This window comes from Podarcis filfolensis (genome assembly GCF_964270895.1).
Source record: "Podarcis filfolensis genome assembly, chromosome: 3".
NCBI lineage: Eukaryota > Metazoa > Chordata > Lepidosauria > Squamata > Lacertidae > Podarcis > Podarcis filfolensis.
The window spans coordinates 81,405,619-81,432,427 of record NC_139606.1 but is presented as its reverse complement, the minus strand read 5'-3'; the positions used below and the strand labels follow the sequence as shown (position 1 = coordinate 81,432,427).

At 41.2% G+C, this 26,809-nt stretch overlaps 1 long non-coding RNA gene across 1 annotated transcript in view; it reads right to left on the bottom strand.

The window, feature by feature from the left end:
* Positions 1–25,729, bottom strand: part of LOC310758300 — a 93,204-nt gene extending 67,475 nt beyond the window's left edge. Inside the window, exon 1 of the long non-coding RNA XR_014545685.1 lies at positions 25,384–25,729. This is a non-coding gene — a long non-coding RNA (uncharacterized lncRNA). The remainder of the gene's footprint in view (positions 1–25,383) is intronic.
* Between the last annotated feature and the right edge of the window lie 1,080 nt (positions 25,730–26,809).

The window sequence follows — 26,809 nt, the reverse complement described above, 5'->3', positions numbered from 1 at the left end:
GTAGAAGTGACCCAGCTGTCAGGAGGTCAGGTAAGCACCACTGCCCCCTCCCATGATGCCTGCTATTGGCTATAGGACTGTAGGATAGGGATGGAGAAGAATTTCATTTGGTCTACTTTTTCTTTTTATATATAGTAAACTGACCTAATTTGCCGCTGGTGGACTAATGCACAGATTGAAATGTAATTATGCTTTGGATTTCACACTTCTCTGAATTTTGCAATAAAATGAATCAGAAAGTATGAAAACCCTGTATTTTAGGACAAAATTCAGGTTGAAATGCATACCTTGAGATATGTATTTAAAACAAGCAATTTGGGATAAAACACATGTTTAAATATGATTTTTAATGGATCTTTTTAAACAAAAACAACACCCCAAGATTAATGCAGAAAAAAGGATCTACGACTGGAAATAGAGTGATTCATTCATCTCTACTGTAGAGTCCCTTTCATGGTAATGCTGAACATGCAGGTGTCAGGTTGTGGGAGAGAATATGCCAATGTGGAGGTGGAGCCAGTGGGCATACATTGTGTGTGTGTGCTTGTGTTTGTGGACACCTTCATACCCTATGCTCTTTTGTCTATGAGACAAAGGAAACTGGGTTCAGCCTGTGTTCTTTCTCTGTAAGCAAACAGCTTGCTCATGAAAAAATTGCTGTGAATTGTTTTTAACTGACAGACTAACAGGAAGAGGAATAGTTTTCCTTTTAAGTGAAGACTGTAATTTACTGAAAAGGCTTTGTAATCTGCATCAATTTACTCATACTAACAACAACAAAAATACTCTTTCTGCTTTCTTTTGGTTTTTGTCCGAATGTGAAGTATTACAATTATGACCATTTCAGAAGCATTTTGAAACACAAATCGTTAACTGTATCTAGCTTTCATAGGTCATGACATTGGACCCAGTTTGATGTGACACCAGCTCCAAATATGTCCAATTGTGAACTGTACCAGAAAATATATAATCAAGCTGTGAAATAAATGCTGTGAAAATCCAAATTACTCGAGCTCCCACTGCAGAAAAAGATATCAAATCCAATGCTGACACCTGACATGAATATGGAAAGCACAATTTTCAGAGTTCCATTTTCCACAATTAGGAGTCACTCTATTTTGTATTTCCAGTTCTGCAACATTGTAATGATATTCTTGGAGTCTGTATTTGAGGTTAAATGATAGACATCAATGTGATAACTCCTGATAGTCACAGTGCTACTGCCAATAGCAAGTCTGATAGAAAAAACACACACACCCCAAAACAGAACTACAGTTCAAGACTTTTGGAAGTATCTGCTTGACTATCATAAATAAACACTTCCCAGCATAAAAATGGGCAACTTTTGAAATGTATTTTTGGAATCCTCTTCCCTGCCATTCAGCCTGAGTTCTATTAGCAGCATCTGTTTGATGAATTGAACTGGCAGAGTATGTGAAGAGCTTCTCCCTCTACCTCAAAATGCAATGTTTATCAAATGAGCCTGACATCTTACTGAAGATCCTCACTGTCACAGGTTAGCTAGAATAGCTTCATGGAAGCATTTCACAGTGGGCCTGCTTTGTGCCTCCTTCATGGTGTGGCAAGAGGGAGCCAATTGGGCTCCTTGTCTGGCTGGCACTGTCTCACTGAAGCTCAGCCGACTTGGGTCTGGTCAGTGCTTGGATGGATGACTGTGTTGAAGCCACATCTATGCTATTTTCAGCTCCATAATGGCAGAAAGGCAGGATATAAATGTAAGCGAGTAATGGGTTGACATCATTGGGAACATACTGAGTCCCACACTTCTCCAGATGGCCCTAGGCCATTTCTGGAGTCCTCTGGACTTGCTCCTTCTGCTACGTATCCACTTGCCCTCGCTAAGTGAGCTAAGGGGAGAGCATGGTAAAGGAGCTATCTTAGCATGTCCTATCCTCTCTTGCATGGTCACTTTAGGAGGAAGAAGAAGAAGAGGAGGAGGAGGAGGAGTTTGGACTTGATATCCCACCTTTCACTCCCCTTAAGGAGTCTCAAAGTGGCTAACAATCTCCTTTCCCTCCCCCCCCCCACAACAAACACTCTGTGAGGTGAGTGAGGCTGAGAGACTTCAGAGAAGTGTGACTAGCCCAAGGTCACCCAGCAGCTGCATGTGGAGGAGCGGGGACGTGAACCTGGTTCACCAGATTACGAGTCTACCGCTCATAACCACTATACCACGCTGGTGCAGATTGGGTACCAAGGGAAAGGCAATTGAAGGGGGGAAACAACCAAGACAAAATTAATTTATTTACTTTCTGTAGATGATTTATATATTGTTCTTTGCAGAATAATAAGGTAAAAACAAAATCAAATAAAGAATGCATAAAATCCTTAAAATAACAATGTAACAAGAGGGAGGAGGGCAAAACCACTCAGAGAGAGCCTCCTCAAACCTGGAACAAATCCTATATTTATTATTCACAAGTTTGTAAACTGTTCTGAATGATGCTGTTGATGATGATTTTGCTGAAGGGCAGTATAGAAATCTGTCAGATAAATATATAGTTTGGCCACTTGATTGTTGTTGGAATCAGACATAAGCACTATGGTGGAAGACATTTGTAGTTCTGAATATGTTGTGTCACCCTATCAATCTTTGTATATAATATTATGTTGTACTAATTTTCATTATTATTCAACATTATTTATTTGCATTTTGTGTGATACTTTGGCATTCTTGCAGGGAGCAGGTGTTATTTGTGGGCTACTCTTTGGTTTGAATAGTGTATGTGGTCAAAAGAAATACATAATGTGTAGCTCTTCTAATAATTTATACAATATACATTATATATGTAAGTTTTTCAATGATAAACTTTGTTTTCTTTACGATTTTTGCTTAATCACCATTGCCTCCACTTCACTCCTTTGTTGGGTGACAGTTGGGCAGGGGTGGGGGTGTGCGGTGGGAAATGTTATTGATATATCTGCCCTTAATCCGTAAAAGGCAGACACTGGTGTTGTCTCTTTTCAACTCTTTACCCTGCCTTCAACAGCAGATGTGCTTTGAATGAAACGTGGCATGTTTCCACTTGATCAAAAGAAATTTTCAGGTATTTTTAAACATGCATGGAGATTAATCCTAAGGCATGAAGGTATTTTTTTTAAAAAAAGATGCAGACAATAAAGAGAGCTATAATTTCTAGAAGGGAAAGATGATGGCTTCTCTTGGGTTGAGATTTACGACCCAAATCTATATATCCATCAATTGGGGAAAGTGACTGAAACCATCCCAAGAAGGACTGAGGTAATAAAAATGCAACAGATGTTGATTCCCAAATCAAAACAACCACACAGGAAGAATGGGTTGCATGTTGAAGAACAAAGGGAAAGATATATCATAGAATTAATGTCTACATTAATGTTTGGGTTATTGCAATGCGCTGTATGTGGATCTACCGCTGAATGTTCTGGAAGCTGTAGCTAGTATAGAATACAGCTGTCAGGTTATTAACTGGGGCAGCAACATGGCAGAAGGTAACACTGCTTACTAAAGTACATCACGGTCTGCCTCTAATCTATTGGGCCCAGTTCATGGTGTTATAATAGGGATGGGCAAATCCATCCATTTCAGTATCTCCAGGTTCACATGTTTCCAGTCTTCTTTTTTATAATCTTTTTTATTGGTTTTCAAATATATACACATACAACATAAAGCAATACAAAGTCCAAATATCGAGATAACTCTGAATCTCCCGACTTCCCCTTATCCCCTCCATGGGTCCTTTTTTATTGTATTTTCAACTGAGCATCAGTAATTCTCCATTTTTTCACCTTCATAATTTGCTTTGTTTGATTACAAGTGTATTTAAAATCCTGCTAATGTTTTGACCTATTTACAATGATTTTGTTTATACATTATGAACATTTCCCATTCTTTTTTAGATTTCTTGTCATCTTGATTCCTCAGCTTCCCAGTTAATTTTGCCATTTTGGCATAGCTCATCAACTTGGTTTGCCATTCTTCTCTGACCGGGACATGTTCCCAGTCTTAAGTTCACTTTTTCACATTCCTACATTAGCTTGCATTTGTTTGTTTGTTTGTTTGTTTGTTTGTTTGTTTGTTTAAAAAGTCGTCAGGAAAATTCAGCAGCAGTTTTTCCTAATATAAGCATTTTTGAGTGAAGCTTCTCCTAATACACAGTTTTCCAAAGTATGTTTTCCCTAATATTTATATTTTCCCTAATACAATTTCTGCGTGTTATTTATAGTATTTTGTGTGCAGTTTATAGCAATATACGCATCTTTATGCATACTTGCATACTTTGCCCCCGTATATGAATTCCTGCACTCCTTAATTGGCTGAAGAACTGAGTTGAGAATTTTGATGGATGGCTGTGTCTCATTTTGTGTATTGTTTTGGAAAGTGCGTAAAACCTAGAAATACAAAGTAATTTGAATTTCTCCCCCATCCCTCGTTGGTAATAAATCTCTAAATAGCTCAGGGCCCCGGTATCTGCAGCAGTGTCTGATCCTTAGATCAGCAGTGTGTGTGTGTCTGACTGTTTTTTGTACGTCTGCCATCCTTTGCGCCACATTCCTATCCCTCCCATTTCAATCACCTTCTTTTTATCCAATATTCAGTACTTATGTGAAAAATTAATGGCATGATCACAGCACCAATAAACTATGCTGTTCTTTGTATAGTCCTAAATGGGCTTTGTTTCAGGAACCCTCAAAGCAACGAAAACACAACAAAGCAGCATCGCACATGAATGAATCCTAATCAAATATCCAACACTCACATTTCGTCTATTAGATTGCTCATCAAACAATATTTCAGTAGGTTTAATTAGCCCACTAATTTCTTCTTACAACGCTCCAATTTGCTAAAATGTGGAAGAAAACTTACTCAGAGAAGACATGCCCTGGGAAGGCAATTTTCCTATACCTTCAGTAGGTGTTCAGTCTTTGATGATGAATATAAATGACTTGTGACACGTTCAAAATAGGGCTTGCTTCACATCTGCTTCTCCTGTTGGTAAAAAGGAACAGATGGTATGAGTGTGTATGACTGATTTAAGACTCAAGATGCAGCTTTTAAAGGGGTTTAGTTTGGAGAATGCAAATACCAGAGGAAGATAGCTCAATACAGAATGAAATACAAATTAAATTTTGGGCCGTTTAGGCCAAATGGAAATGACCTTTGTTGAAATTAATGGTGTTTCTTTCACGTAAATATTTTGAGTTTGCAGTGTGGTGTTTGACTAACAGCACAGTCTTAGATTATGTGCTGACTCAAAAATAAATTTGATAAATGGGGCTTACTCCCAAGAAACTGCCAATCAGATTACAACTTAAACCTGATTAAACTCAGGTCCTACACAGACATTGACTTTTAGTGTCCAGCAAACTAGCGAGGACGGCGGAAATGGATGAGCAAACTTGCTCCATCTCTGTCTTGAACGTATCTTTGAACTCTGATAATTACTCTTGCTGCTGGGTGGACGATAGACAGTGGACATATGTGGAAATTAGCCTATGGCACAAAGGTAAATGTTGTTTCTCTGAAAGCTTTCCCTGAAGAGAGTGTGGCTCTCAGGCTGTAGAAATGGCTCCCGGCCCCTGCTTTAAACCTTTCAAGAGTCCTGCACGTGCTCACAGGGGCACAGGGCTCTCTCTTCATAGGTCCTGAACAAGGCAGCACTTCCTTGAATGGCCATCACATAGTCCAATGGCCATTTGAGGGAGCGCTGTCCATTGGTAGCCTGCATGTAAAAAAACTCATAGCATTCTTGCTCTTTGAAAAACTCCATGGACTCTAGCAGCAAAGGAAGGTTCTTGTGGGGCAACCTGCTGCCCACAGGTAACCCTGCTCCTAAAAGATCTGCGCCATTTTCTTCCTTCTGTTTCAGGTCTTCACAGAGCAGCTTCAATACTAGGAGCCCAATGGAAGATTTGTTCCAAGTACATTATACATAATGAGCCAAGCAGCAACTGAAGTTGGTTGCGATAATCTAATTGACTCCTGTCTGTCAGCTGCCAAAAGTGTTTATTAATATACGTTACTCTTAATTAGTAGAGAGGACCTAGGATTGAAGTATTGCCTAACTATGTTAAATTGGACAGTTTCATTAGGCTCCCTCTAAAAACAGGCAGACGGGAATAAAAGGAAATGGACTCAAGACTTGCCTTGCCAATGTAAAGAAGTCCTCTGAGGTAATGGGAGGATGCAGATTGTTACCAGGGAATCTGCTTATTTGTTCAATCAAATAGAGATGTTTGGCAGACAAAGAGTCACACTCAGTGGAAGCTAGATGCGAGTGAAAAGTGATCCCAGGTGTTCAGTAAGACATAGACAAACATTTAAGAGAAATGCACACCTTCAATTTCCTGTTACTGTCTTATTTACTGGATATGGTTTTACAAGAAATAGGTTTTCTTCATCGAAACCAATAAGGCTACATCCCAGTATTTGAAAAGATGACATTTAACCTCCCAGCAAAAGCAATCTCTGATGTGTGGCTGTAACTATATTCACAAATGGATGTTTCAGTTGTCACTCCTGTGCCATGTTTCATCAACAGAAATATTTTTTTCCTTCAAAATTCCACAGTGGTGTTGAACTCCCCTAAAATGAGGTAATCTTGAGAAAGTTCCAAGGCAAGTGTCATGTAAACAGAACTAAAACATAGTTTCGTGAGTTAATTATTGAAACAATTGCTTTACGAAATGGTGCACTATATGAATACAGGGAACAGCTTGAAGCTCATGTGCTTAAAATATTGCTCAGAAGTAAGGCCCATTGTGGAATCATGCAATCCTTTACAATCCCTGGTTAAAAATGGCCACTTTGTGGACTGGGTGGGTGCAGGTTTAATCCAACATGAGCCATGGAAAGTTTACCAATCACCACTTTCCTATCATATTTTATCTTAGATATTATGAAACTGGCTGCCCTGAGATGTAGTGATGGCCACCAGCTTGGATGACTTTAAAAGAGGATGGCTGAATGAAAGAAATTCATGAAAGATAAGGCTATTACCTCTTCTTACAGCTACTGCTCCTGATTCCACAAGCTAGCTGAATTTATTTTATGTTCACACTTTCTTTAAACATTAGTTCCTTCCTCCCTCTCTTTCACCCCTCTGATGAGATATAATCAAATGTGCATATTTACACCTTCTAATATCATGCTGGTCTCCTCTCTCATGTAGAAAGACCAATGGAAACTTTTTAGCTGCACTCAGCCCATAAACACCCATGGGTTCACCTTGCACCAACATAATGAACAATAAGGATGCAATTATCTGTACGCTGCTTAGAGGTAAAGGTAAAGGGACCCCTGACCATTAGGTCCAGTCGTGGCCAACTCTGGGGTTTTGGCGCTCATCTCGCTTTATTGGCCGAGGGAGCCGGCGTACAGCTTCCGGGTCATGTGGCCAGCATGACTAAGCCGCTTCTGGCGAACCAGAGCAGCGCACGGAAACGCCGTTTACCTTCCTGCCGGAGTGATACCTATTCATCTACTTGCACTTTGATGTGCTTTTGAACTGCTAGGTGGGCAGGAGCAGGGACCGAGCAATGGGAGCTCATCCCGTTGCCGGGATTCGAACCACTGACCTTCTGATCAGCAAGTCCTAGGCTCTGTGGTTTAACCCACAGCGCCACCCGCATCCCTTGCTTAGAGGTATTATTTGCAATTAAGCGGTATGCAAAATCTGTCAAACAAACAAAAATAGACAGTGGGCCAGGCATCTCAGACTCTCCATCTTATTAACTCATATAAGTTTGTGATTGCTGGCTTGGCTTTCATCCCAGAACAGCGAGTGTGGGTTAGTAGTTGGAGTGTTGGATTAGGACCTAGGTGACCAGAGTTCAAATCCATACTCTGCCATGAAGCTCACTGGCTGACTTTGGGCCAGTCACTGGCTCTCTAATCCAAACCTAGTTCATAGGGTTGTTGTGGGGATTAAACGAATAGGAGGAGAACCATGTATGCTGCCTTGAGCTCCTTGGAGGAAAAAGGTGGGATATAAATGCAATGACTCATCATCATCATCATCATCATCAACAACAACAACAACAACATCCCAGGTTTAAAGACCCTGCAGCAGAGAATTCAGATTTAAGGTGTTTCTGTAGTCTTCATATACAGAATGAAAATGCTCTGACTTCTGTTGTTTCTATTATGCTATATACTAAATAATATTAAAGAAGGGAAGCAAAAAATTGGAAAGGGGGGAATGTTACAGAGGGAGAAATAGGAGGCAGAGATGATAAAATTTATAATGGGGAATGAAATATATATGATGGTAGACCACATAAATGTGAAAAAGTAAGATTCAAGGCTTACTGTGAGAAATGAGAAAAAGCCACAAATCCCAGAATAAAGTGTTTATGAGTCCAGTGACTTAAATTATGTTTAATCTCTAGGTTGAGACTCCAAAACAGTGAAAGCTTTGGAAGCAAAGAAAAAAGAGGGAAGAAAGGAAGAAAGGAAGAGAAAAATTGCTCAACAGGAAAGCAATTTTCAGGTCTAGCTAGATGACAAAATGACTGAGAAATGAATGATATACAGGTGAAAGCAGAAGGTGTGCCAGCATTGGTATTATTTGCAGGAGAAATCAAAGTTAGATTGGAAATTTCATAAAGAAACCTGTCACCGTAGAGGAGACGTAGGGGTCAGGATAATATGGAGCCTCTAACAAGTAGTAAAATTACATGATGTAGAGCAATGGAAATAGGCTAATAAAAATGCCATTTGTGGCTATTTAACAAACTGCTCCTTAAATGACATTACTTTCATATAGATGTAAATAAAATGCTGACTTTTATGGTGCTTCCTTGAAGAAGGCAATGTGAGCAGACCTATCTTACTGTAAGTCAAAACATTTGCTCCCATAAATTCTGACTACTATGCTGCGGTTGTGGGCCTATTCGGATGTTGGCCATGGTAATTTTATTGGTTTCTGTTTGTGTTAAGGGCACCCTGTGGATTTCATTTCAGCTAAGCAGTTTATCACAGCGTTGAGAGACCCTTTGCTCAAGAGTGCCAGGAGGCATCTGTTAATATCAGCTGCCCACCATAAGAATAAAATCAATGACTAAATAACTATAGGTCTATGCAATGTAGAATATATTTCAGTCCTGTCCCCCCCGCCACCACGTCTCCATCAGTGAGAGAGTGGGAACAGGCAATTATTAACCATGCCATGGCCACTTAAACACCTATCACATGATGGCTGAAATGATATAGCTTTAATTAAATCATTGCACAACTACTTTGAACTGAAGTCAGATGGTATGGTAATGCAGAACTATCCATATAGCCCAGCTATAGATAACAGCCTCTCCAGGAGGTTGTGGCAGCAACTGCATGTGCTTTATGCAGATGTTGATGGATCAGTCTGTTTTCAGTTTGTGCTTTTTCAAATGTGTTAATATTTAAGTCTGTTCCATTCTATTTCCACATTCATCTGCATTTAAAAAAAATCAAAATATGCCCCACAAATCATATTTAATATGCTTTTGAATGTATTTTTGCTCACAAACTATGCATTTATAAATTATATTAGCAATCTGATACCCACCATTGTTAAGGAATTCTGAAAAAAGAAAACAGTTCAATTTTGAAATCATAGTAGTTTTGAAAGGTAGAGTCCACCATCTTGATTAAAAATGGCATGCAATTGTATCCAAACATAGATGCACACCTGCTCCTTCATCTCAGGAAATACCATTCCCCTGGCACTCAGCTGTAGCCTGGGACCTTCAGCTTAGCTGCTGCTGTCCCTATCAGCATTGATCCATGGGCTGCCCACCACAAAGCACGGGGGGATGGCCCAAACAAGGAGAGGTCGGAAGTTGCCGGCTCGCCAAGCAGGCAGGTTGTGAGGCAGGGCAAAACAAGTCAGCACCTTGGAAAGAGATAAAGCTGTGGGTTCAGGACCACATCTAGTGCTCCTAAAGCTGAGACCAAACATTAAAGATGCCCTAGCAAGGTCCTGGAACTACTGTATGAGTTTCATAGCAAGACTAGGTCGTCAATGACTGGAGGTTTCACCCACCTCCAGTCCAGTTAAAACTCCAGGCCAGTTAAAAAGTTGGCGCCTTTTTCTGCAGCCATTGGCTCCTTCAAGCTAATGGAGTTTCCAACTGTGGGGATGACTCAGGGCTTTCTTGATTCCCGTGGGGAGTCTGTGGACCAGCCATCAGAGTTTGCTGATATTGATGCTCAGAGGAGATGGGCTTCAGGGTGGACCAGGATGTGGATTCATCTCAGCCTTGAAAATGAAGTTACTTGAGGACTCATGACACTGCTGTCATGAGTAAGCCACTTCCCTCTGGGTAGTAACCCCCCCCCCTCAGTGGTGATAACACTTTAATGGTCTAGGAGATTCAGTTGCAGCCGCCTGGTACTTTCATAGCAGAACAGCCACTCAGCTCCCAGCCAATTGCAGTGCTGCTCCTACCTGGTAAGTCCGCCAGCTCCTCATTCAGGTGGCAGCAGCACTAGTTCCAGTTGGCCCAAGTGGTAACAAGTGCTGGGGATTAGTCAGCAATGAAGTGAACCAAGGGCAACTCGCCCCAAGATTTGGAGCTGGCCTCAAGGGAGAAAAAAGGGATCATATTCACAGAAGGAAGAAGACATGGTACAATAGCATATCAACAGCAAGGTATCTTGGCCACGTAGAGCAACAATGCAAGAAACAACAGGAGCTGTGGCTCTGGATCTCATGCCAGTGAAATGCCATATTTACTTGAATCTAATGCTTACCATTTTTGGCCAAATTATGTTGCGAAAATCAAGGTCCACATTAGATTCGATGGTGCATTATACTCAAATAAATACGGTATGAATGCGGCCATTACAAAGCAATGACTACATTTTGGGTGTGCTGCTGGCAACAATAATTTTAGATACAGAAAAGTAAATGGTTAAGGTTAGCATCTTAACCACAGAGCCACAGAGAGAATTTATGATGCATGATGAGATCTTGATGGTCTCCCAGGGGCCTAACCAACTTCCCCACGAAGCCCAATCCACATGATGATCCTGATTATGTAGAGGATACATCTCTGAACCCCAAAAAAGCATGCTCACTTTTCATTAATGAAATGTATATCCAGGTTTATCCTTAACTAAAAAACACGTGTGATTTATTAATACCTTCAATATGAGCTTAAGCAATCTAATTGCTAAAGTTACGGTGTGCAGACAATATTGAGGGACAAATAATTCACAGGCAGTTCATTAACAGCAGTGTTATCCTGCACACAGTACTGACAGCAACACTGGTAGAACATTAGATAATTATGCCCCAATATTTGACTTCTGTACGGAGGTCACTTCCTACTGGAGTAATGGGAATGTTAGGGACAAGGGTCGATACTCTGAGTCTATACCTTACTGAGTTCAGTCTTGAAAAATGTATTGTTGAAATCCCATAATATTTTTCAAAATGCTAATTTTGAAACAAAATGTCAATCTAACTGAAACACTTTCCAGAGGGGTAGGCATGTTAATCTTTGGCAGTAAAAATAAAGAGACTTGTGGCATCTGACAGCCAAGCAAATTTATTATGAGAGAAGCTTTTGTGGAATATAATCCATTTCATCAGATGAACAAAGTGTTATCCTGAGCCGTATATAGACAACATGGTGTGTACATGTGGAGATTATAATAAGTGAGGTCAGAAGGAAATTAATGCAGAAAACTACAGTTGGTGATAATTACATTATTAACAATGGTCATTCATAAAAACAGTTGGGTTGATAATGCAGCCATCGTGGCACTGATAAGCCAATTAGCACATGTAGCATGATAAAAATCCATTACACCAATTTAATCCACAAGTGATAGCACTGAATTCCTTGCTGAATGTAATTTAATAGTTTCACACTGCCATCTCCCTTTGTTCCAGTAAATAAAGAAGATGTAAACAATTGACATCAGACTTTCCTCAAACTACAGGGGTACCTCGGGTTAAGTACTTAATTCGCTCCGGAGGTCCGTTCTTAACCTGAAATTGTTCTTAACCTGAAGCACCACTTTAGCTAATGGAGCCTCCTGCTGCTGCTGTGCCCCCGGAGCACGATTTCTGTTCTCATCCTGAAGCAAAGTTCTTAACCCGAGGTACTATTTCTGGGTTAGAGGAGTCTGTAACCTGAAGCGTATGTAACCTGAAGTGTATGTAACCCAAGGTACCACTGTTCAATCCTTACCCAAGAAAATAAAAAAAAAAAACAAACCAACTCAGATAAAGGGTTAGAGAAATGCTACTATCTACAAGCTTGGCAGGTAGAATTATCCCCATATTGCAGATGGAGAGGGTGAGTTTGAAACCAGTAGTGTTGGATGTGGTGGGGCAGATCCAACCTCCTGACTTCAGCATCACTGCTGCTTACCTGGACAGAGGTGAGGCAAGAGCTGTGTGGGCACACTGGGGAGAGACAAACTGGTACTTCTGGTGGTGCACCTGTATGGCCTTGACCCTGTCCAGGTAAGTGGCAGTGATACTGATGTCAGGAGGATTTTGCCATGGCTCCACGAGATCATGTGCCCCGTTATTGTTTGAAAGATAGTGGATTGCTTAATGCAATGGTGGCTGAGATTGAAACGGGCAATCTTTTGCTTTACAATACATTCTCTAAGCCACTGTGACACACCAGCTGTCAGTGATGAACTTACGTGTGCATGAATAGCACTTCTATGCAGGAAGCGTTAAAAGGTGTTGATCCCATGCCATTAAAATAAATAGGAGTTGACGTCAGTTGGATATGGAAACATTTTCTATACAGAATGTATTCAAATGGATGCAAACATTAATTTTCTTTGGCTGTGTTCATTCTGTTTCATGTAATCAGAGGTCAAATGAACTGCCACGGAATGCTGTTCTCTTGATGGGTTTATTCAGTGATTACTCAAGCAATAAAATGCTGAAGTCTAAAGGTATCGTATTTCAGGTTCAGTTCCTGCCTACCAGTTTGAACATGATGATGTGCAGAGCACAGCAGTAATGTCAGAAAGAATTCCACATACACAGGAAATGAAATGCAACCATATTTTGCCTTTTGATTGCTTTCTGCAATGGTAGTGTAAGATCTGAAATGGTCATTGTATCATTTTGCAGCTCAGAACAGAATAGGATTGGGAAATCGTGGCAACCATCATCTCTCCTTCAAACTGGATGTTGCCAGGACAGTATTTAACAATATGTTAAGATCCAAAAATCCACACTAGAACCACAAAAACAACAATATAAAACAAGTTCTTTATTTGGTACGAGGGTTGAAGACAAACATGCAGTTTAAATGAACACACATCCTGACAAAAGGTTCCATTCCTCTTGGGGTGGACATTGGGGTTCATATACATGGTGGGGAAGTATGTGGGTTGAGACATACACCTCATAAGGTAAAGGACCCCTGGACGGTTAGGTCCAGTCAAAGGTTGTGGCGTTCAGCTTGCTTTCAGGCCGAGGCAGCCGGCGTTTGTCCATGGGCAGCTTTCCGAGTCATGTGGCCAGCATGACTAAACCACTTCTGGTGCAATGGAACACCATGACGGAAGTCAGAGTGCATGGAAATGCTGTTTACCTTCTCACCACAGCGGTACCTATTTATCTACTTGCACTGGTGTGCTTTTGAACTTCTAGGTTGGCAGTAGCTGGGACAGAGCAACGGGAACTCACCACTGTTGCGCAGATTCGAATCACCAGCCTTCCAATTGGCAAGCCCAAGAGGCTCAGTGGTTTAGACCACAGTGCCACCCGCATCCCAACAGGCAACAAGCACAGTCCTCACAGGATCTGAGTAATGTAACAACTCACGCCAACACTACCGGGGTTCCAGCTTCAGTTGCAGTCGGCCCTCTAAGACTCTGTAATCTTGCCTGATGATTCTGTGATCTTGCCTGCTGGTGCGAGGCCTGCCATACAAAGTAGCAATGAAAATTTGTTTTTCGTGAATTATTACAATAGAAAGCCAACAGCACAGCAGTCAATTAGGTTTATCATCTATTTTCCAAGTTTCTGCTTGTCACACAATTAAACTTTTGATTAGAAAACACCTTAGTGGGGGTGATGGGAAAAGCCCAGCTGTGTAAAATATTTTCATAGCATTTTTGCCTATACATTCAGTTGTGGCGGTCTTGTGATAACAGTGTTAATGTGAATGCTAATGCTGTGCCTATTGGAACAGAAGTCACAACTTTGAAAATAATTGCATCCCTGGAGCATATTGTGTCTCCCTCCAAACGGTTTGTTGCTGGCTTGTCAGAGCTGTTGCTCATTTTCATGGAAGTTTGAAAGCAGGGGAAGAAGAAGCAGCAAGCCCTTAGACTTTAGAAGCGAGCTTTGGACTGGGCTCCGTCATTCCCCTCTCGCAGTGGAAAGTGTCTCAAGAGGATTTACATTTTGAGTGACTCATCTTTGATTGAAGACTCTAGGAAGTAATTTGGAGCTCATCACTGAAGAAAAGAAGATTTACACTGTGCATCTGGTGGGAGGGGGGAAGAAGCTGCTCGGTCTCGTTCAGAGAAAAGAAAGAAAATCTGATTATTTTAATGCACCACAGTTTACTGTATCACCTATGTTCTGACACCATTGGAGAAATAGCTCAAAAAATTATTATTATTATTTTGCCTACCACACGGCAGCTCTTAAAACAGCACACCAAGTTGATAATGCATTTATGATGTCCATTTGAGAGGAAATAGTGAGAATGTATCATTATGGTGGTACCAGCCACAAAGCTAAAAGCATTCAGATATGCTCTTGCTCAGTATGGGCCTCATTTTCAAGCCAAAGCCTGAACATTACAAGAGGGTGCAGAAGCTGTTGGGATATAAAATTGGCAAGCTTCAAAAAAGGAAACTGAAATCTGTGGACTTTAGAATGAGACCCTTGCTTTCTTTATGCCACCCTCTTTCAAAAAACGCCAGGCTAATGGCGCTAGGTGCAACCAACAGCTGTAGTAACATGCATTTTCATCAACAACAAAAGGCCTTTTAAAAGAAGTGGAAACCTTTATTTAGCTTAATTTTTGCATTTCCTTTTAAAGTCCATATTATTCCCATGGGAGAGGGAGACTCCCAAGGGAAGTTGCTTTTTTAGGGTCTCTCCTTTGGAGTGTGAGGGGGCAAGGGAACTCCCCATCAGTGGCATAGCGTGGGTTGTCAGAACCCGGGGCAAGGCAAGTAATTTGCACCCCTAACCCGTGGATTTGCGCCCCCTAACCCCCAGATGTTGCGCCCGGTGCGGCCGGCCCCCCCTGCACCCCCCACGCTACGCCACTGCTCCCCATCATTATTGGCTGTGGATGGGCTGGCTCCTAAGAGAAAGATTGGAGAAGCTGCTTGGCCTGATCTAGTGTGCTCCTCTTATGTTCTGAGAATTGTCCTCTAAATTCCCACTCAGCTCCAGCAGTGAGTGACAGAGAAACCTCACACTGCCTTCTTCCCATGGATGAGCAACCCCTCACATCCCAGCACCTGCAGACAGACTCCCATTGCATTGTCTAGGAAAAAGGATAGGGCAAATGTGCTCTTGATGAATGCTGGGGAATCATCAATTCTTTATATTCACTGTTTTAAAAGCAGCCCACATTGCATGGATCACTCCACCGAACTTACACCACCAGAGAATTAAAACTGCAACACATACATCATTTGTTCTGCAAGCGATGAAGAATTCTCTCGCTCTCTCCTCTAAGATGCACAGAAGCAGAAGAGATGCCATTTTAGTTCCCTGCCTAACTTTGGCCTCCCATGAGTTCTCCCCCCTCCATAGTTTTGCTCTCTTGCTCTGCTACACATTTTAAATGTTTCTTGCCTGTGAATTCATTTAAGTGATGCTCTGATCAGTTAAGTCTCCTTAGGAAGAAGGAGCGGCTGCAAACAGATGGATCACAAAAGCATATGAGGCTTTTAATGAAACCAATCTTTCTAATTTACTTTCCACCCGCAGAATGTCATCTGTGGTTTTCTCACTCCCTTAGAGAGCATCTCTCCAAATCATCTGTTTGACCGTGATCCCGTCGAGGCATGCGCCGCTATCATAAAACACAAACATTAAAAGGATAACAATGCTTAGGCAAAGAAGAGGAAGAAATTCACAGGTGTTGTCAGAGTCTTTAATTTTTTAGTGTGCCATCATTCAGTGGCATCACAATTGTTACCTTGGATGAAGATTCATTCCTGCCTTAATGCCGGATGGACTTTCAATGGTTTCATGGCTCATGCTAAGCTTAGAGGAGCATTCGGAGTTTGACTTTTTCTGAACTATATCCCTCGCTTAAATCCTCAAAGCAACCTTGCCTTGTGATACCTGCAGCTAAGTTCATTTCAAAGGATGTTGGGATCTGGAAGGCACAATGAAGGCTAATATGTTCTGATGATATTGGCACCATGAGAAACCCGGAGGGGGAAGCAATAGCTAATTTTTAGCCTATTATGCATAGTTTTTGTTTGTTTATTAAATGTACATGGTATCCTTCCTCCCAAAGGAGCCCAGGACACCACTTCAAATTACTTATTAAACAGAACAATGTTAGGAACTCCTGGGGGAAAAAATGAGATTAAGAAGTCTGAAGACTGGCCAACTTATCTGTCCCAAATGCAGCAATGACTGCTTCGGGGGAAAGGAATATCAAAAGTTCTTCAGAATACCAAGGAAGGCTCACACCCTCCCTGTCTCCTCATACACTCAGAGTAATCCACATTCAATGATACCGATAATATTTTCCTCTGAAATTTAAAAAAAAAATCTCCCCAAAATAATAATCATACTAGTTACATGAGGAAGTTGCAATCAAACATCTGTGCAAAAATTGATTAAAGATCTTATGGCTCATTTTAAAGGGGCAAATATTGTTTAATGGAGTGGTTCAAATGCATTGTCACTCTTTCAAGGGGCATGTGGAATCCTCTGAACAGATGTACCGAATTCTGCTGGTGTTTTGATGGCACAAAATTGAGCAGATTAACAGCTGTGTGGTGGTTTGTGGAATTATTTGTAGCAATATTTTGTAGCATCAATGTCTTAAGTGTTGTTTACTGATCTTTTCAGAATAGCATCGAAAAATGCTCCCCATGGTTTGCCATTAATTTTTCTGAATTTATTAATGCACAACATATGCTTATACTGTTTACTGTTGTGAATGGATTTTATGGGTCTGTGTTTTGCAATGCAAATGTAGGTTTAATTTAGCTAGGCTTCATATTCACTACATTGTAATGTATTTGTGGTTGGAGGCTCCATTTCATCATAGTGAAATGGGAAACCCAGTGCTTGAAAAGCATTTAAAATGTTGCAAGCTGCTGTGCTGCAGCATAGGGTCCAAACATAAATCAGGGACCACACAAATGTCTAACAGGCAGGATGTCAACAGGTGAAGCTTTCCCCGTAATTGCATTTCCATACTAGAGAAGGCTAACACTGTTTCATTTGTGCCAGTTATGCAGCTGTTAACACGAGGCATCATTTGCTTTGTTGCTGAGGGCTGAAATGAAGACAAGGACAGAAATAAATTTAAACTAAGGGCCACTTCATGAAACTTGTATATTTAATCTTCAGAGCGAAAGCTATCAGTGCAGGAGTTAACTACTATACCTCAGGCAATGCCTGGGACTCTTTGACTAGTGAGCCCCTGCTGGAGGAAGGAGCAGCAATAATGCCTGCCCTTACCCCAGCCAAGATGTATAAATATCATGACCTCCGTGGGACCCTAAAATCAAGAGTGAATGAGGCAAGTTGGCTCCAAAGGAGGTCTGTATGCTGCCTCTAGGCCAGGCATGTCCAAAGTCCATTTCAGAGGCCTAATCCGGCCCACCGGTCAGTTTAATTCGGCCCCTGTGGCAGCATATAGGGTAAAATCCTAAAAAAACCTCAATCCTAAGAAGCTATACAACTTCAACCCTAAAAAAAAGCTCAACAACTTTGGGGTAAAATCATGAAAAAGCGCAACAACGTTGGTTGGCCCTTTGGTCGGCCCCCACAGCCCTTCACTTCATCAAATCTGACCCTCTTTGAAAAAGTTTGGACACCACTGCACCCTTTAGCCCTGAGCTGTGAGCCTTAGAAGCTACCCACCACCTCCAAAGTTGCCTAAGGGGAATCACCAAGCCGTTTTCCTGTTTTCCCTTCTCAATCTTTTTTTTTTTATAAGATATTTATTAAAGTTTTAAAAGTTTATATAAAATAGAAAAAACAAAAAACAGAAACAGTAAAAATACATACAAAACACATACAACAAGTATAATTTCAATCCCTTATATTCATAAAACTTACTTTCCCGACCTCCTCATACCTCCCCTTTCTGTATTCCAATCTCTAATTAATTCAATTCAGCAAATCCTTCCCCTAATTTCTATATAATTTTTAACCTTTCTTTTCTTGATCACATAATCATTACAGCTTATAACCACTTAATTTCTGAATCAACATCGTTCTAACCTTCAATAATTTTACAATGTTTCCTAAGATAGTCCTTAAATTTCTTCCAATCTTCTTCCGCCGTCTCTTTTCCCTGGTCTCGGATTCTGCCGTTCCCTTCTCAATCTTAGCGTGAGATGACCAAATTAATTGAACCAATTATTCTGTTTAACAAACCACTGTCCACAAAAAAACAGTGTGAAGTAGGCAAGAACCTACCCCATCCTGTCTTCCCTTCCCAAACCATGGCAAACTGGTGAAAATAACTGCACCAAAGTGACCACTAGTAGCAGTGGCTATATCTTCCTGCAAGTTACTCATATTTGAAGAGAATAAAGCTCTTCAGCAAGGAAGATACAAGAATGTCTCACATGTCCTCAGCAATAGCAGCCTATCCATATGTGCCTAATAAGTCCTAGAAAACTGCCTCCATATTTTGCTTTCTAACTTTCTTTACTGATGTCAGATTTAGCTTCCATTTTTGTTTTTAAAGGTAAACCAGAGTCTGAGCCTCCTGCTGGGGGTCAGGGGAGAGGGAAGCAGAAAACATTCCAAGTTTTATCCTCAAATTAACTTAACTCACCTTTAGTTCACCCTGAAACTATGGGTAATATTTTCAGGGGTAGTTCAGAGACTTTGTTCAAATGAACTAGTTAATTCCACACACTGGGTAAACATTACCTGCAACTAGTCCACTTCAGATTGGACTACACTGACTTGGTGTTACTCTGGTCTTTGCTAGCTTTTTAGAAAAACAGCTGATGGAATAAACTGGATGACATTTAAAGCACTATGATACTACTTTAAACAATCACAGCTTCCTCCTAAAGAATTATAGGAGCTGCTGTTTGTCTGAATACTGCCCAAAATTTTATTACAAGGAATTACAGTGCAGAACTTACAGAATTTTCCTGGCTAAAAAAGCAAATAATATGCAAATGAGCACTAAATTTCTGCTAGATTCCACTAGTTTTCCAGACGTGGCTTTTACGCTGGTGAAAAAAATCACATAAAACATGGAAATTATCTGGTAAGGAAACATGGGGAAAACAGAATCATGTGCTATCTGAATGTAGCCTATATCTATGAGAGAATACAGAATGCTTGATTGATTCTTTGTGCCAGCCTATCACACCACTGTTTGTTTAGGGTCCCATTTCTCATTTAAGTCTTATATTAAGCTGTTTCAGAATGTTTTGCGCGCTCTCTCTCTCTCTCTCTCTCTCTCTCTGCTATTGGCCTTTTAATAACAATGGCATTTATAGTTGTTGCCGCTGTGATACTTTGTTTTTGAAAGCCATTACATTTGTAGGAAAGGGAAGCAATGACATATCTCTATTTTAAAAAATCTTTATTCACTTTTTACCTCTGTTTATCCTTTCATGTTTCTGAAACAGGGATGTTACAAGGCATATGGCAATATAAGACTGTTGATTTATTATGCATTCTGAATTGTTCATGTAATACCATCTCATGTATATCTTCCATTTGATGGTAGATGCTTATTATATTTGACTCAATGTTTCCTTTATATATGCTATTCATTCACAGTGCCTCCGAGGAAGATTGTTATCAAAACATGTTGGGCAATTTACGTTTAAGAACAAATTACTGCTCTTCATCACTAGCTGGAGGCTCTGCTTCTCCTCTTTTCCTCCTTTTTTCTTACACCACTCTTCTTTTTCTCCTGCCAGCTCATCCAGAATCATATAGTGAGAGTAATGACTTCCTAGTGTCACACAGCCAATCAGATTTGGCTACGTGACATCACTACTGAGGGCAAGGACAGCCCTTTCATTGTCCTTGTTCTGGATGGGAGGAGTGAAGGAATGCATCCTCATTGCTGAGGCAATCAGAACAGTCCTTCCTGTCTTGGCACCCTTGTTCATCAGCACTACATTACAGGACTTTTGCTGCCATCAAATTCTAGTGGACAGGTTGAAACAGCTTGTGTATGAGTGTGTGCAAATCTCAGCATAATGGGTTATGGAGAGAGTCAGAACTTACAGGGTTAAGAAGTTCTGAGTGACGTCTCACATTCTTTGAGGCGTGGCAAAGAACACTAAGAGGGAGTGTTCTACTCTGTTACACAGAGTGAGCTTAGCCCGGTCCGGGAGAGGATCGAAATGGGTGCTGTGTCACCGGGAAAGTTACGATCTGTTGTTTTTCTACGGGAATAAAGCTATTTGTAAGATAAGGAGGACACCGAGCGTCCGGCCTGATTTATTACGTACACACGGCTTATCGCTTCTGCTTCTATCGCTGTGCTACGCTCTGCTAAGTTGAGGCTGGAAGCTGCCCAGAGGGAGTAGAGACGCGCAGAGGAAGCGTGTGGGCTCCGGGGGCAAGCAAAGCTGCAAATCAATTTCCAATATGGGTTTCAGATGTTGTTGGCCTACAGTTCCCATCATCCCTGGCCATTGGGCTTTCTGGCTGGGGCTAATAGAGGTTGAAGTCCAATGAAATGGGGAAGGTACCACGTTGGGTACCCTGGTCTAAATGCACATTCCATTGGAAGCATTACATTTTACTGACATACCTCTCCAAGTGCATATGCCTATCTACATTTGGCCACGCTTTATATATGTGACGCTGGACTAGGGTTTAAGAATACATCAGCCTGGTTGTCTCAGCAATTGGAGAGGGTAGGATGGGGTCTGTGCTTTTTTGCAATTTGTGGAGTGTGTTGTACCAAGGGGATGTGAAAAACAACAACAACAAAAATAACCACAACATTTTACAGACGATATGTTTGCAAAATCAACAGCCATGTTCTTGGACCATCACTAACTCTGTGTTGTTGTTGTTGTTGTTGTTGTTAAATTCATATAGCGCCCTTCATTAGAAGATCACAGGGCAGTTCACAACATAAAAAATACAAAATGAGAACACAAAATATATGCTAAAAGAAAAACAAACCAAGAACCCCCTGCCACAAACACATTTAAAAGGCCACAGAATGTTTAATCAGCCAAAGGCCTGACTGTAGAGAAATATTTTCACCCTGGTGCCTAAAGATACGTAATGAAGGCACTAGGCGAGCTTACCTGGGAAGAACACTCCACAAGTGGGGAGCCACCACAGAGAAAGCCCATTCTTATATTGCCACCCTCTGGACCTCTCATGGAAGGGGCACACAAAGAATGGTCTCTGATGTTGATTGCAGGGTCCAGGTTGGTTCATATGTGGAGAGATGGCCCCTGAGGTATTGCAGTCCTGAGTCATTTAATTTCTGCAGTATACATACTAATAATATGTCAGTGCATGTGGTCAGGTCGTATTGGTAAGAATATTCATTCTTTGAGTTAACATTTCTGGAAAGATTTCATTGAATAAGGTTTATTGACTCTGATGTTATGCTTAGACTAATGGGGTAAAGATGAGCTTCGTACACTGGACTGACATTCATTTGCGGAGGTTTTGCCATCAGAGATTGGCCCCATTATCTTTCTTGTATCATTCACTACCACCCTACCAACCAGGTAATTAGACTTCCAATGTGTTTTCATTTACATCTCAGTTGAAACTATAGTCTCATGGGGGGTTTCGTTGAAAAGCAATTCCACTTAGAGACGGGGAAATATATTTCGGCTTTGAACTCTATCATTGTTTAGCTGGCTTCATCACATTGATGAAGCAGGTAAACCAGCTGAGATTATCAGTAGAATATATTTGGGCCTCTGTAACTCATCTCGTCAGGAAGAAATAGGTAGGATCTGAATTGAATATCCCAGGTGGGAGAAAGGTGGATGAAATCAAGGCAAAAATGTGTTTGTGTATGATGTGCAAGATATCCTATGAATGCTGTAAAATAATAATTATTAGAAGTCCTAAGGTTTGCAATTCTCTAATGTGAGAAACCATATAAATATAACAAAAAAGAAAACATATGTATCCCCCCAATAGTTTATTGAATTAAAAAGAATAAACATTGGGAGAAAATGAGTAAGAAAGTATCATAGAATCAGAGTTGGAAGGGGCCCAATGGTCATCTAGTCCAACCCCCTGCAATGCAGAAATCTCAACTAAAGTATCCATGTCAGATGGCCATCCAGCCTCTGTTTAAAGGAAGGAGGCATGTAAGTAAGAAGTATATTGGGTGGGTCTCAGTGCATGCTATCAGAACCTATCCCAAAGATTTGGGCGAAAGAGTGAATCGGGTTCTTCTTATGATCCAATGAAATGCTCAAAGGACATAATTTATTTATTTATTTTTTTGGGGGGAGAACATGAGGTACCTCCCACTTCTCAAGTGAGAAGCAGAGGGTCACAATTAAACAGAGAACTGTAAATCTGTCCTATTTGACCTTTTGATTTTTTCTATATCGAAATGAATATTTCAGAATATTGATCTCCTAGTCAATGTGCCAGAATGAAAACCTTTTTGAACCTTCAGTTACATCAATGACCAATGTGCTACCATCCAGTTGTTTCTGGACCCTTAATCCCATCAGAAATAGCCTGTATGGCCAGTGATCATGGATGATGGGCACCAGCGACAAATAATATCTGAAAGATGCCATGTTGACTACCCCATTCTGTTTTTAATCTTTAAAAATGTCAAAGATGTCTTTTTTCAAATAATTTAGAAGATGGGGTTTTTTTCATATTCTATTGGTAACATTTTTAAGATTGTAGCCTCAATAAGCCAAATAATATAGTCACATTTTTTAAAGCTTAAAAGCCCAATATATCCAAAATGAACAGTATAAACGGACTTTTGAATCCTGCTGTTTTCATATTGACTCTTTTATGGTGATTGTGTGCTTTATTGGGTTTCAGTTGGATTGTAAACACAATAAAATATGCAATCCATAAAACAGTCAATTTGAAAACAGTAGGGTTCAGAACACACAACCCCCTTAAAAATCATCATGGGAAAAGTCCTTATTTACTTTAAATGCTTGACATTTTTTAAGAAATATGCCAAGCATTTTTACTTGATTGTTTCAGAAATATGTAGTAAAAAGCTGATAATATGGTCACAATAAAGTGCAAGCGAAAGGCATTCTTCAGTCACATTCTTTTTAGAAAGGCCTATTTTTCACAAAAATGTGGCAGCACCATTTTCTGTTCTGAATTTCTCTCAGTTCCATCTTTCTATAAAATCACATCTGTTTGCATTTCTTTTTTATAACTGCCCATGAATGATTTACCTAACTTCTCTTCCTGGAAGATTGCTTTCCTTAAAATGTTAATTGCCTAAAAGCTTTAGCATGAAGCAATATTTTGCCCAGAAATGTTAGGCTATAGCAAGACTGAAGGTTGCCTTGATGTGAATGAAATTCCCAAAGTATGTCTCCCAATCATGTTGATCATGGATGTTTGAGAGCATCTCTTTTTTAGGGGGGGGGGGGGAGAATGAGGAAGTATGGGTTCCTACTAAATCTGGGGGCAGTGTTTTTATACGGAGACTCTACTTTGAATAAAAACAGGGCTGGGTCCAGGTTTCTGTACCACAGGATATAAGTGGGCCCTTTAGTCCTTCCCTTTCCTCAAACCATACTTACCTCTCTTGGCCATATCCCTTTAAACTAAAACATTTGTTGTCCATTATGGCAACCTCCTATAGTTAACACCTGCCCCCAAATATTAGCTCAGTAACTGCTGACATGCAATGAGCATAAAGTTCAGGTGTGCCCTCTGCATGAGCTAGGAAGCCTGGTGCCTAAAGGTGTATAATGAAGGTGCCAGGTGAACTTCCCTGGGGAGACAATTCCACAGATGGGGAACCACTGCAGAGAAGACCCTTTCTCATGCTGCCACCCTCCAGTCCTCTCGAGGAGAAGGCACATGTAGAAGGGCCTCAGAAGATGATCTCAGGGCCTGGGTAGGTTCATATGGAAAGAGGCGGTCCTTGAGGTACTGCGGTCCCAAGCCATTTAAGGCTTTATGGGTCAAAACAAGCATTTTGAATTGGGCACAGAAACTAATTGGTAGCCAGTGCAGTTGGACCAGGATCAGTGTAATATGCTCAAACCGTCTTGTCCCAGTGAGCAACCTGGCCGCTGAATTCTGCACCAGCTGAAGTTTCCAAACCATCTTCAGAGACAGCTCTGCATATAACACATTGCAGTAATCTAAGCTTGAGGTTACAGGGCACAGACAACTGTAGTTAGGCTATCCCTGTCCAGATAAAGGTGTATCTGGGCCACCAGCTGAAGCTGATGGAAGGCACTCCGGGCCACTGAGGCTACCTGAGCCTTGGAGTGACAGCAAAGGAGCCAGGAGTAACCCAAAGCTACGGACCTGATCCTTCAGAGGAAGTGTAACCCCATCAAGAGCAGGCAATCTCCCACCCATCCGGTCTAGGGAACCACTCACTAACAGTGTCTCAGTCTTATCTGGATTAAGTTTCAGTTTGTTGGCTCTCATCCAGTCCATTGTCAAGGCAAGACACTGGTTCAGCACTTCCACTGACACACCTACAGATGTAAAGGAGAAATAGAGCTGAGTGTCATCAGCATACTGCTGACTATGGACTCCAAACCCCTGGATAACCCCAGTCAGTGGTTTCATGTAGATGTTAAATAATGTAGGGGATAGGACCGAGCCCTGCAGAACCCCACCTTGAAGGTTCCGACTGTTTACTACACTGCCAACAACGGCAAAACTGTGTACTGCACAAAAATGGGGAAAATAATGATCCCTCTCTCATAACTGATTGGTTGTGGTTCGAGGACCCGACCCCGCAGTGTGGAAAGAAATACACAAGGACACGTTATATAAGGTTAATGGGCAAGGAAAGGCCACAACTTTATTGATTACAGCAGTGAAAAGGTATTGGCTTAGGCATTGGATCTCTCAAGCAAATGGGTTTATTCACCAGTAGGTGGAGCCTGTTGATGCTAATCCAACTATAGGCTCTCCCCTGATGTCACCGGGGGTCGTGCCATGGCCTCCCGCCAAGCAGGCATCGGACAGAAATACACGACCGCCAGATTCCTTTAACGGAATACCCCTAAATTGAAGGCATAGGCGATGGCCACACCTAGCTCTTCGACACACCACAACACATTATTCCAATGCCTAACCTACCCACCAATACCACAAAAGTTGTGACGATTGCTACGAGGTAAGTGAAGAAACCAAAAAGCCTAATGCCAAATGGAAAAACTCCTACCAGGCCCCCTAGACAACCAGGGCGACCAACCTAAGGTCCATAGCAAGGCCAATGACCTAAGCCCTAACTCAAGGGAGTGGAGGGTGGGTGACTCGCGGTGAGACGACGAAGAATGAGGCCGGGGAGAGGCTGGCACCGCAGCAAAAGGCTGCTAAGCACGCCCCCTCCCAGGCACCTGGTTGGATGCCTGCCGAGGGGGCGTGGGCGCCAGCCAGGTGAGGTGGAGGCAGGGGGCTAATGCCCCCTGCTAGGGGCGGTGCTCGGCTCCCGCCCACAACCACTCCCCTCTCTTGCAGGGAGGAGAGTCCTTAAAGAAAACTTTGCAAACTGTCAATGGAAGATAAATGCAATACTTAATAATAAAGAAAAGAAATTCATTGAGAGGTTGGCCTTGTTTTTACATTCCTTTCATGAGAAAATATATGATGACCTTTTTCATTTTAATTTATTTATGGTATTATAGAGGTTTTGCTATGTTGTCCCTCTCCCTGTGTCATTTCATTGTTTGTTTGTTTGTTTGTTTCCTTTCCTTTCCTTTTCATTTCTTTTTTATATCACTTCTTTTCTTTTTCTTTTTTTGCATAAGAAGCAAAAAAGAAAAGAAAAACGAAAAACAAATGAAGGATGGTTCTTTGAAAACTCTGCCAATATTCGGAGCACAGCTGTGTAGTAGGTACCTCTGTTTTTGAATACTCAGGCCAGCAATTGTTATATACCTTGACTGGCTTCAGCCATTTCACATTGTATTTACTCTATATTTAATGACTATCTCACAGGCAGAGGCCAAGGCTAGACTCTTTGCAAATGAGCTAATCTGCCATGAGCTGACACCAGAGGAATGGTTGTGGAACTGTTCCTTGACAACAGAGCCAGGATGGACTCCAAAACATAGCTGGCAACCTCCTTTTCTATTCTCAGGGTCACATTCCACTCTCATTTTATAGCTCACTAATCCCAATAGAATAAACGGAGCAGAATGTGATCCTTAATATACACCACAAGTAATTTGAAAGACGAGTTGTCAACTCTGTTTTACAGACTGGAGTTAAAACAGCCCAGCTTGCAGACTTCCTCCTTCGACTCAGTTGGTTCAGGAGGTGAGTAAGTAGGACCTGACTACTAATGAAATAAAGCTAATCAAAATTCAGGCAGAGAAATCTGGAACAGGTAGAGGGATAAAGTGGCAATATTTGAATATAAAGTAAAGCAAATGCATATTCTCTGCTAAGAAAATTAAGGCATGTGATTTTGCAGGCTTACCCAGGTCTTTGAGACAGGAGTGTCTACTGATATC